This window comes from Herpailurus yagouaroundi, unplaced genomic scaffold, assembly GCF_014898765.1.
Source record: "Herpailurus yagouaroundi ecotype Mexico unplaced genomic scaffold, PumYag 165, whole genome shotgun sequence".
Classification (NCBI taxonomy): domain Eukaryota; kingdom Metazoa; phylum Chordata; class Mammalia; order Carnivora; family Felidae; genus Herpailurus; species Herpailurus yagouaroundi.
Window position 1 is genome coordinate 28,316,653 of NW_024412406.1, and position 13,082 is coordinate 28,329,734.

Sequence of the window (13,082 nt, forward strand, 5' to 3'; positions counted from 1 at the left end):
TGAAGAGACTGGGGTCTATATCATAGAGAGACTGGGGTCTAGATCATTCGGCTGGAGGCTCAAATCCATCCACCCCACAGTGCCTTGGTCTTCACACCACACCTGGGCCTGGGCCACAGCTAGACGGATTCGGGTTATTTTTGGAGTAAATGCCTCTGGAGTCCTTTTTCTCAGCAGGGCTGCTTCAGATTGGAATGGAAACTCCAGTGTACTCCCTTGGGCCCATACTCCCTCAGTGTCCCCAGGACAGTCTCTGGGGGCTGAGCTGATGGAACGTTTTTGTCTGCTGTTCCTGGGGTGTGTGGGGGAGAATCTCTGTTCCTCAAGTTTCTGGTTTTCTACAGTGTGTGCCAAAGTAGCTACTGAATGTTAGGTTCCCATCCCCCCTTGGCAGGAAGTGTTAAATAGCTAGATATATTGAACAAACATCTAAAACCGAGAAAACTGCAAAGAGCCAAAATATTTAATACTTATGCATTTTGGCCTATCTGTAGAGCACCATAGCTAATTTGATAATCTTTTTGTGAGACAAATAGGCAGTTAGATACAGAGATCCAGAAATGAAACCCCCATCCTAAGGGATGCATGAAAAGACTCAGAGAAGAACAGTTTCCATTATGGAAATATAATCTATTTGCATCTCCTGATTCTCAGAATAGAGTTATTTTATTTTTAAAAAAATTTTTAAATGTTTATTATTTAAAAATTTTTTTAATTCTTTATTTTTGAGACAGTGAGAGAGAGAGCGCGTGCCGGGGAGGAATAGAGAGAGAGGGAGACACAGAATTCGAAGCAGGCTCCAGGCTCCGAGCTGTCAGCACAGAGCCCGACGAAGGGCTCAAACTCACCAACCATGAGATCATGACCTGAGCCGGAGTTGGACGCTTAACCAACTGAGCTACCCAGGCACTGCATCATAATACACACACACACACACACACACACACACACACACACAAACACAAATATATGTATATAATATATACATGTATAATATGTGTATATAATATATACATACATTTTTTTTTCACGGGTGGAACTTTTTTTTCTTAATTTATTTTTTAAGAGACATCCGAATTAGCATATAGTGCCACAATGATTTCAGGAGTAGATTTCTTAATGCCCCTTACCCATTTAGCCCATCCCCCCTCCCACAACCCCTCCAGCAACACTCTGTTTGTTTTCTATATTTAAGAGTCTCTTATGTTTTGTTCCTTTCCCTGTTTTTATATTATTTTAGCTTTCCTTCCCTTATGTTCATCTGTTTTGTCTCTGAAAGTCCTCCTATGAGTGAAGTCATATGATATTTGTCTTCCTCTGACTAATTTCGCTTAACATAATACCCTCCAGTTCCAACCACGTAGTTGCAAATGGCAAGATTTCATTCTTTTTGATTGTCGAGTAATACTCCATTGTATATATATACCACATCTTCTTTATCCATAGAAGACATGTATTTTAAACAAATATATGCTCTATGTAAATTAGTATTTATAGTTTTTTTTTAAATTTTTTTAACGTTTATTTATTTTTGAGACAGAGAGAGACAGAGCATGAGCAGGGGAGAGGCAGAGAGAGAGAGGGAGACACAGAATCGGAAGCAGGCTCCAGGCTCTGAGCCATCGGCCCAGAGCCCGACGCGGGGCTCGAACTCAGGGACCGCGAGATCGTGACCTGAGCTGAAGTCGGACGCTCAACCGACTGAGCCACCCAGGCGCCCCAGTATTTATAGTTTTAATACCTTCATGATTTGGAACATGTCACTGAAAGATACAGAAAAGAAACAAAGTCTTTTGTTTCGTTTATGACGTTTGTTTAACGTGCCCAGGTGAGTTCTTCACTTTATTAGATTTTGCAGAATTTTACCTTTTTGCCTCTTTGTACCCTTTCATCCACCCTCCTTTAACCTGAATTTATTCACCAAGTTCTGGTCAGGATATTCAGATGTTTTTGTTACTCAGTCCTTCATTTCACCAAAAGAATAATAGCACAGTCTAACAAGTCACCTAAAGGGCCAGGAGTGACTTACCTTCTTTTTAAATAATTTTTAAAAATGTTTATTTATTTTTGAGAGAGAGAGAGAGAGAGAGAGCAAGAGAGCGTGCACGGACACACACACATTAGTGGGGAAGGGGCAGAGAGAGAGGGAGACAGAGAATCCAAAGCAGGCTCCACGTGCAAAGCGCTATGTGGGGCTTGAACCCACGAACTGGGAGATCATGACCTGATCCAAAGTTGGCCGCTCAACCAACTGAGCCACCAAAGCCTTCGCTCTGGTAGGAATTAGATAAATTCCAGTTTGTTGCATGACCAGATCCTACACTTCTTGTGCCTTGACTGACACCTGCCCTCACACTGGAAGGAGAGCAGTCTCCTCGGAACGTGGAGGCCAGACCACTCTCACTGCCCTAAGGAAGTTAAAGACTGAGATAGGCCTGTGGCCTCAGGGACACAGACCCGAGGTGCCACCCTGCTTGCTCCGGTCAGGGGAGCCCTGTGTATCCCAGAAGCACCCATCTGCCTCCAGGAATACTATTTTCATCTCCTATTTAAAGATTAAAAAAGAATTCTGTCCACATTTATTTAGTTTTTTGAGAGACAGAGAACGCATGTGTGCGCAAGTGGGGGAGGGACAGAGAGACAGGGAGACACATGATCTGAGGCAGGCTCCACCCAGGCTCTGAGCTGTCAGCACAGAGCCTGACCTGGGGCTTGAACCCACGGACCGTGAGATCATGACCTGAGCTGAAGTCGGATGCCCAACCGACTGAGCCACCCAGGCGCCCCTCATCTTCTATTTAGGGCAGAATCTAATTGTTTTCATATACTAGTACAGTCTTTTTTAAAATAAACAGATGCATAAGTCAAAATAAAAGTGCAGCTCGGTAACAGAAAATTTAATATGAAGATTAATTGTATTTAAATCATTCATGAGGATAATGTTAAAATTACTCCTAGCCCCCACACAGACTCTCCTCTGCAAAAATAAACCAGCTGTCCTTTCCAGAGAATACTGGCAGACTTCTTAAAGTATTCTTAATATTGTTTTCTTATTGGCAACATCTTGTAATAAACCCTAATGGATATGACACCAAGTAGTCAGACGTGGATTTTAAGGAGAGATTTTACTTTGGATTATAATTCTCTGTTACTAAATTTTGTTTGTTTATTTTGTGGTCTACAAAAGATAAAAGTTTTGGCAAAATATGAATTCATAAGCTTATTTAGTTATATTTTCACAGATATGAAGACATAAGCATAGGCCTTTTATATTAAAAAACCTTTCAGAACCTTGTTTAAATGGTAGAAATCTTAGAATCTGTACCAGATACAAATATTATCAAAATATGAGTGTTTAAAATCAAATTATTCAGGAGTACCTGGGTGACTCAGTCGGTTGGTGGCTCAGCTGACTTAGGCTCAGGTCATGATCTCATGGTTCATGAGTTCGAGCCCCACATTGGGCTCTCTGCTGTCAGCACAGAGCCCACTTCAGATCCTCTGTCTCGCTCTCTCTCTGCCCTTCCCTCCCGCTTTCACTCCCCCTCTCTCTCTCTCTCTCAAAAATAAACATTTAGAAAAATAAATAAAATCAAATTATCCATGTTCAGGGGCCTAAAATAATGATGGATAAATATTATAGCAATACTGATAACAGGTTCCATTTACTGAATACTCTCTTGAATGCTCCTTTTTGCTGTACATTTCTTACCAGAAAGTAAGTGTAATTATCCATGCTATATATATTCAGAATTAGAGGTTCAGAAAACTAAGTGAGTAAAGTCAAGATTCAAACTGAGCTTTCTTTCATCCCAATGCTCATGCGTTTTATATTACATGACTGCAATATGAAACGTGAAGAGTTGCAAGGATTCTAACATATTTCTTTTCCGTCTAACATTTTTAAGCTCATGAAGCATATAGGACACTTTATAGTTGTGAATGGCAAGATTTTTAATGTTCACTTTCTGAATTACATTGGAAACAAATGTAATAGGAAGATACAAATGTGATCCAAAAGTAAAAAGAAGAAAAAGAAAGAAATGAAAAAGAAAGAAAAGAAAAGAAAAAAAGAAAAAAGGAAAAGAAACTTAATCGGGGAAAAACATTTTCAAGAAAAAAAGGCAACAGGTCAGGGCAGACCGCTGTTCCTCTGCACCAACGAAAAAAGTCAGGTAAGTAACTAGAATCACATTTTTCTAAAGACTCAAGCAAAAAGATTGAATGAGCTAACGTTTCTGAGAGGGAGAGCTCTTGGAAAAGTGAGGAGTCTGTCACCAGGTGTTTTTCCCCCCTGAGGGAACTTGCCCCCTGGAGGCGTGGGATGAGACTATAATGGGACACCGTAAGGTCAAGTGGAAGACCCAGTGTCCGTCTGTAACAAGGTCTCCTCAAACACACGGCTGGCCTTCTCAAGACATCTACCCAATGTGCAAGTCAGCTGGGGAAGGTGGGGGCAGAAAGCCAGCTCAAAACCTCTGGAGGGGGCAATGGATGTCTCAGTCTTTCAAGACCCAGGACATAGAAACCCACTAGGCTCTGACTCTGGAGCCCAGGAGGAAACACCCGAGGAATGGGGGAAAGCCAGAGGTTACCTACGTCTTATTGAAATTGCACCTGTCCCCAACTTATCTCAATACCTGTTAGTAGTCAAGTGGTGAAGCCCCTCATCCTCCCAGAGGAAATCCCTCCAAGGGAGACTGTCGGCTGGTGGATGCTATGACTCAACCTACACAGTCTCTTCATATGCAATGTGCACCTACAATAAAAACTGGGGGGAATGTGAAGAGACAAAAAATGTGACAGAAGAAGCAAATAACAGATACAGGCTCACAAACGCTATCAATACTGGATTGAGTAGCCAAGAATCAGATGGACAGAACTGATGGGGGATTTCATTGGAGAATTTAAGTGTATTGAAAAGAATCAATTGGACATACTGCTTTGAGAACAAAACACTTTTTTTTTTAAATTTTTTTTTTCAACATTTATTTATTTTTGGGACAGAGAGGGACAGAGCATGAACGGGGGAGGGGCAGAGAGAGAGGGAGACACAGAATCGGAAACAGGCTCCAGGCTCCGAGCCATCAGCCCAGAGCCCGGCGCGGGGCTCGAACTCACGGACCGCGAGATCGTGACCTGCCTGAAGTCGGACGCTCAACCGACTGCGCCACCCAGGCGCCCCCAAAACACTTTTTGAAATTAACAACTCCCAAATGGTTTGACAAAAGACTGGGCACAGCAGAAGACAGGCTCAGTAAACTAAAACAAGGTCAAAAGAAAATAGTCAAATTGAAGGAGAGAAAGACAGACCAGAGGAAAAAAAAAGAAAAGAAAGGAAGGAAAATGGATGCAACAGAGCATCAAATAAGAAACACAAGGGAAGAAAGGGAAAATCTAACATGTATGGTTTGAGTCCCAGAAGCAGGAGAGAAGGAAGAAGCAAAATCTGAAAGATGTTGAGTGAAAATTTTCCAAAATTCATGAAAGATATCAATCTACAGATATAAGAAAATGAGGGAGTTGAATGCAGGATAAATATAAAACCACACCACCTTTATTCTAACTGTGGCAAGCCAAAACCAAAGAGAAAAACTGTAAGTCAGCCAGAGGAAAAAGTCATGTTGCCTTTGGAGAAGCAGGACCTTACAACAAAAACTATAGAAGACAACAGATAATGGTGGGAGATCGTAAAGGCAAGGCACAGCCTGGGATGTGACATACACGTAGACACATGCACATTTTTGACTTATATCCAGAATATATAAAGATCTCTCTTTTTTTTAAAAGTAGTTTTCATGTCCAGGGTGGAGCCCAACACAGGGCTTGAACTCACGACCCTGAGATCAAGACCCTGAGACCAAGACCTGAGCTGAGATCAAGAGTCAGATGCTTAACCGACTAAGCCACCCAGGTGCCCCAGAATGTATAAAGAACTCTTATGGATCAAAAAGAAGACAGACAACACAACGGAAGAACGGGTCAAAGGCTTGTAGAGGCAGTTTACAATAGATGACATATGGACGGCCAACAAAAAGATGGTCAACATCATTAGTAATCGGGGGAATATGAACTACAACCACAGTGAATTACCACTACACTGCCACCAGGATGACCAAATTACAGGGGTGGGCGACACTAAGTGCTGGTGAGGATGGGGTGTAAATTGGCTTGGGGTGTAAGACAGTTTGAAAAACTGATAGTATCTAGTATCTAAACATATACTGGATCCATTATCTGGCGGTCTCACTCCTGGGCATCCAATGGAAATAGGGCTTATGTTTGTCAAAAGACATGAATAAGAATATTAATATTAGCATTATTCTCAATAGCCCCACACTAGAAAACAACTCAAATGTCCTTCAAAAGTGAAACAGTTAAACGAACTGTGTTGTGTTAACACAAAGGAACACTGGGCAGCATTGAAAAATCACGAGTCACAATATGCAACAACGAGCAAATCTCAAAAAAAAAAAAAATGCTGAGTTAAAGAACCAGATGCAAAGATTACGTACTATGTAATTCCATATGAAGTTCAAAAAAAAAAAAAAAAAGGCTCAGCTAATACAGCTGACCCTTAAACAACCTGCGGGTTGGGGTGCTGACCGCCCCCATACGGTTGAAAATCTGCCTATAATTTTTGACTCTCCCCCAAACTTCACAGCCTCCTGTTGACTGGCTGCCTTACCAACAGCGTAAACAGTCTATTAACACATATTTTGTATGTTATACACACTATATACTGTATTCTTACAATAGAGTAAGCTAGAGAAAAGAAAACATTACTAAGAAAATCATAAGAGGGGCGCCTGGGTGGCTCCGTCGGTTAAGCGTCTGACTTCGGCTCAGGTCATCATCTCACAGTCCGTGCGTTCGAGCCCCGTGTCAGGCTCTGTGCTGACGGCTCAGAGCCTGGAGCCTGCTTCTGATTCTGTCTCCCTCTCTCTCTATCCCTCCCCAACCAGTGCCCTGGCTCTGTCTCTAAAGAATAAATAAGCGTAAAAAAAAAAAAATTAAAAAAAAAAAAAAAAGAAAACCATAAACAAAAATAATTTTAGATTAATACCTTTTATCAAAAAAAAAAAAAAAAAAAAAATCCATGTGCAAGTTGACCTAAGCAGTTCAAACCCATTGTTCAGGGGTCCGCTGTATATGGTTTGAGAACTTAAAAGAGCCGTTGGTTACCTGTGGGAGTAAAGAGTGGGAGGCAGCAAGAGGGGGCCTTATGGATAGCTAAAATTATCCTGTACCTTGATCTAAAGCAGTGGGGAGTGATCTTGCCCCCAGAAAACATTTAGCAATGTCTGGAGACATTTGTCATTGTCCCATCTAGGGAAGGGGGCTATTGGCATCTAGGGGTAGAGGGCAGGGATACTGCTCAACACCCTACAATGCACAGGACAATCTCCCAAACAGGGAGGTAGTCAATCCAAAATGTCAGTGATGCTAAGGTGGAGAAAGGCTGGTCTAGATAGTTACATGGCGGTATGCTCACGTAAGGTTTATTAAGTTGTACATTTAAGATGTGCACACTTTACTGTAACTTATGACTCAAATAAACAAAGGTAAAAGCAATAACAAATGTCACAAAAGTATGTTTAGCTCCTCACTGAAATTTAGCAAACTTCTGTAGAAACTTTGTTTCAGTGTTATAAACAGTCTAACTCAATAGCGTCCTAATGACCTGCATTTGCCAGGAATTACATTAAGTCAGAACTCTTTTTGTACCGTTCCCATTAAATACCCAGAAGCATCTATACACTCCTATATAGGAGAAGACATATGAATTAGTATCTGGGTTATTCCTAGGAATGGATATCTGTAGAAATATAATAAAGGTCCAGTTAAAATCTTGGATTGGGAGTAACCTGTTCTGTTAGTGTTCTGCAAGACGAACAAACATTTCTAATAAATTTTAAGTTGATAAACGAGAGACGTCTTACAATACGAGTAGCATGTGATGCTGAATGCCACGTGATCACAAGTGAACCAATGGTTCTTCTCTCCCTCCCTCCCTCCCTCTCACACTGCAGGATTGTGCGTGATCATCAATGCAATGCCACATTTCCACAAAATCCTCAAAAGGAGGCAAAAGCAAATGTCATTGGACAGGTTCCTTGTTAAAATTGCATAAAACAAGAAAGATTCCATTGAGCCAATAGATAGCAGTGATTCCATTATGATAGTGGAAGTTGTCCTACACGGTAATGATCCTCTCTCTTGTCTCCCTCATATCAGTCACAAGGGTCTTCAAAGGTAAGTGGAGGTTAATTTGCTTTTCTTTATATTTTGTCTTTTCTTTATTATTTGTATTATATTATGATATCGTAATCATTTTTTAAAAAATTTTAATATTTAATCTTGAGAGAGAGAGAGAGAGAGAGAGTGAGAGAGCGCGTGAGCATGCGGGTCAGGGGCAGACAGAGGGAGACACAGAATCCGAAGCAGGCTCCAGACTCTGAGCTGAGAGCATACAGCCTGACATGGGACTCAAACTCATGAACTGCGAGATCATGACCTGAGGCGAAGTGGGGTGCTTAACCGACTGAGCCACCCAGGCGCCCCGTAATCATTTTTATATGATTATTTTGGGGTTGTGGAATGAATCATGTGAGTTTCCATTATTTCTTATGGAGAAATCCTCTTTGATACACAAGTGCTTTGGATTACAAGCATGTTTCCGGAATGAATCACGCTCGCAAGCCAAGGTTTAACTGTACATGGTATAAAGTCCACACTTTTGGGATTTTCTTGGAGCCGTCAGAAGATAACAGAAAAACAAACGTGTACTTTTAAGCACTAGTCTAAGCTTGGTTCCAAAGGTAATAACTTATCACTGATTACCAAGAAATTAAGAAATGTACTGGTACCTTAAGTCTCATTCTTACTCCGCCCTGAGATGTAAAATTCATTTGCAAAGGTGGGTAAGGCATACGTTGCCTCATGCTTTCCGCTGTCTTGCCATAAATGCAACAGCTCTGTAAGTTTATGTTGACCCAGCCAGCCATCTCTAGAAGGGTGACAAGTGCTAGGTGCACCACAAACCTGTGTTCTAGCTCTTGAGCAGATACTGCTCAGGTAGCGTTAGAGGCGATGGGCACCTAACGGAGATAAACCAGACAACAAAGGATACTCCTCTACTTCACTGCTGGGCGACTAACAACCCGCGGCTGGGTTGTAACCCAGGACCTCGGGGAGTCACACTGCTAAGTAACCGCATGAGATGCCATTGTCTAAAATCCAAATGCTAACTGTATTTCAAAAGGGTTCTACAGTTTAGCATAGAGTTAAATAATTAGAAATTGAGCACTTCCAAACCAGAACAGTTAACTGGCTTTAAAAAAAAAAAATCAGTGAAACAATCGAAGTAAAACATCACTGCTGGGCAACAGGGCTGATGATGCCTATTTCACAAATGAGTCCCCATGCAAATAGCTAGAATCTAATCAGCCGGATTAGAATCAGGGTGATTTCTTCTATGACTCCATAACATATACTATCACTTCATGCTTTCACTCATATCACACTTGCGTGTGAATGGCTGCTGCAAAAGCTTATTCAATTGTACTACGAACTGACTCACCCATGCAGGGTTGTCTAAACTCTCGAGCTGCTCAAGGTAAAATTCAGGGACCATCTCGATAGCACCGGGTAGTCAATGACTCACACTTATTATACTAAAGGCTAAGCTCTGACTCAGAGTGAACCCTGTTAGTTGCTGACTGACACCATACGTAGTTGAATAGAAGAAGGTCACATTGTGAGTCACCTGGTGGTGCACCAAAAACCAACTTGAAATATTCCCAATTGGATAGTGATTCACATTATAATCAGATCGGGACTTGACTTAACACATGTGATTTCAAAACTCAGTTCTGCTGAACTGGCTTGGGAGACTGCTACAAGGTCACTCCCTACTTAATGCCCTGTATTTCTGTCTAAGAATACACGGTAGGGGAGGTGTACAGAGGTGCAAAGTCAAGGGTAAAATATCCAGTTCGCCCACTGGAAAGAACCATGGTCTCCCTCTTCGAGGATGCAAGCACAGTTCCCAGAAGGGCCTTCTTCGGAAGACACATCGTTCTTATAATCTCAAATGACTCTGCAAGGCCAGATGCTTCCTTGAAAGGTTCTGCCATAGAATTCCTAAACTGTTCTGTGAGGGCTGGACCTTGAGGCCACCAGCTGCATCTGTCCATGGAAGGTGAATGTCATTAGTCATTAGACTGCCACATGCAGAAATGAAAGAACTGGAGGATTTTGGGATTGATATTCAGGTGCCTGGAATGGAAGTCATTTAAAAGTGACTGCATTAAAATCAGAAAGCTTTTTTTCTCTTTCATTCTTGCTTGTCCACAAAGTCTGGAACAATAAAATCTCCTTGCTATGTAATTTTGAAGGCCTTTCCTAAAAAGCTCTCTTAAGTCAGCAGGAGGGAGATTTTAAGAATTTACAAAAAGCTCAAAAGTGATTTCTAAGGTAAAACTGCTCCAAGGGATTAATAGAACATACAACCAAATGCAGACTTCGGTGGGACCCTGAATTCCAATGCTGGCTCTCCCTCTAGCTTGATCTGTGATCTCAGTCTACCTTAGGTAAGTTATGAGGGTCTACCTTCCACTGTGAGAGACCATAATCAAGCTGTGGGACAAGAATAGCCAAATTACTGCCCGGTCTTTCTTGTGTTGTATATTAACACATGGCTTCTAGTTTCCTATTTGTTAAAGGTTCATAAATCTGTAGCAAACAGGAAAACATCAGCCTGGTTATGTAGGAGCCCTAAGGAGAGGGTCAGGAGACCTAATTCTAATCATATTTGGGGCCCTATTTAACTGGAGATCTTCAGTAAGGAACTCTACCCTCTCTGAATGTTTCCTCAGCTGTACAGTGAAGGAATCTGACTTTTATCATTCTAGGTATTTTTTCTTTCTTTCCTCTTAAAGTGATCTCTGTGACCAATCTGGGGCTCAAACTCCAACCCAGAGATCAACAGTTGCATGCTCTAGGGACTGAACCACCCAGATGCCCCTTTCTATTTTCTTTTTGGCTAAAATGTTTATAATCTCATCTTAGAGGAGTTAGCATTTCTAGCTCCCAAGGTAAGTTTCCAGATGCTCTTATATATAATTGACCCGGTGCAATATTTTAAGGCAGACATTGGATTTTCTGTATATACTATGACCTAACGTGTATTTTTTATACCTACCTGTTTTACAAAGTGAAGTATTTTGAAGGTTAGAGACAATTTTCTTAAAATGCTGTTTGAAATGTGTATGCAAATATTTCATAATTCTTTGACATAGAGTCCAGATGATGTAGAAGTGCATTGTATCTCACATTTACATATCAACATAGAAAATACTGTTTTTCTAATTTTGGTGATGGATATCTTCTACTTTATTACAGCGCACCAAAAAAATGCATTTTGCTCCTGATCTTTTTCTATACTGTTTTGAAGGCGACTTAGCCAATTTAGCATAAATACAGTAACAGTAATAACAGTTTTTGTTTGGCATGTGGCAGAGCTCTCATGTATTAATTTACAGAATGTTGGCAGCTGCCCTATCAGGTAGCGCTTTTTTCTTATTCTCACACTGCAGACGATAAAACAAAGGCACTAAACGTTAAGTAACTTGCCTGAGGTCACACACCAGGCTGGGATTTGAATTCGAGTTTCAGAGCTCAGGACTCTGACCTATCGGGCAATAGGGCCTCTCATACGCATTACTGATACGAGATACAAAAGATGCCACCTACTGAGAAGATAGGATGAGGCACAGCAGAGGTTATGAACAAAAATTAGGTTAGGAGCAAAACCAAGAATTTCCAGAGAGTCATGTCATTACAAACGTCCTTGCCAAGTCTGGGGAGGAAGTCAGTTCATTTCTTGAACTCAGGACCCTTGTTTAGTCAATTCCATAATCTGGAACCACTAGAAGTAAACTGAAGCCAAGCCACGCAAGGGCCCTGGGTCCCGGAGGAGGGGGACAGACCCAAGCGGGGTGAAAGGAGACTGGTGCAGGAACTCAGGCTCTCCCCATACTCCAGGGGCAATACGGAGCCAAGAGGGCGGGTGACTGCTTCTGCCAGGCTGTGGACGACAGGAGTCCAGCCCGCACACAAGGCGCCGGGCGCGGTTGGGACGCCCAGCCAACTCCAGCCAGTCCGCCCGGTTGGGACAGCCGGGGTCCAAAGGCGCGACGGGCCTCCGCCGGATTCGGAGAAGCAAAGGAAGGCAGGCGAGAGTTCCCCTCGAGCGCGCTCCTTCTCCGGGACGGAAACCATGCACGTTCACTCCTCTAACCTGGCGGCCGCGGGCGCAGCAGCTGCAGCAGCAGCAGCAGCAGCACGCCGGGGTCCCAGCCCGCGCCCCCGCTCCGGCTTCGAGCACCATCCACCGCCGCGTCCCGCCCGCTGCTCGGGTCGCGCGCAGGGCCTGGCCGCCCGCCGGGATCTTCCTCTGAAACTCGCGAGTCCGGAAAACCCACTCCCGTCTCCGAGCGCCGCCTCCACCCGGGCCCTTCCCCGCCCACTCACCCCCCACGCGGGGTGGGCGGGTCGCCGAGCGCAAACCCCCCGGGGCGCACCGTTTCCCGCCCACTCCCCGGACGCCGCGCACGCAGACCCCGCCCGAAAACGCCCACCCGCTCGCGGCTCGCAGCCCCCTCCGAGGCTCCTCCCCCGCCCACTCCCCACAGCTGGGGGGGGGGAGTCGCCCAGCACCCCCCCCCCCCCCCCCCCCGACACCCCGCCCCACGTCTCCCGGTGCCCTCCTGCCGGCTCGAGGCCCCTCCTCGGTCCCCGGCGCGCGCACGCCCCCTTCCAGTCCCCGCAGCCGGGGCGCCCCGACTCGCTCCAACTTACCGAGCGCAGCTCCGAGAGTGCGGAAGACCCAACCGCCAGGGTTTGCTCCAGAAAAACATCCGCGGTGCCCGCACCTTAACCGCCGTGGCCAAGGCTGGGGGCACAGTTCAGTCCATTCTGTTTTCAAGAGCTTAAGCGCAGACCCTCCAGGGTCCGGCTTCCCGCGCCCACCTGCCGGGTCCCCCGCCTGAGTTGCGCTTTTCCTAAAGGGAGGCTCT

The 13,082-nt window shown here is 43.9% G+C and overlaps 1 protein-coding gene across 4 annotated transcripts in view; it reads right to left on the reverse strand.

The window, feature by feature from the left end:
• RGS20 (regulator of G protein signaling 20) overlaps positions 1 to 13,082 on the reverse strand; it is an 84,962-nt gene that overhangs the window by 43,534 nt on the left and 28,346 nt on the right. The gene's annotated exons all lie outside the window — the stretch shown is intronic.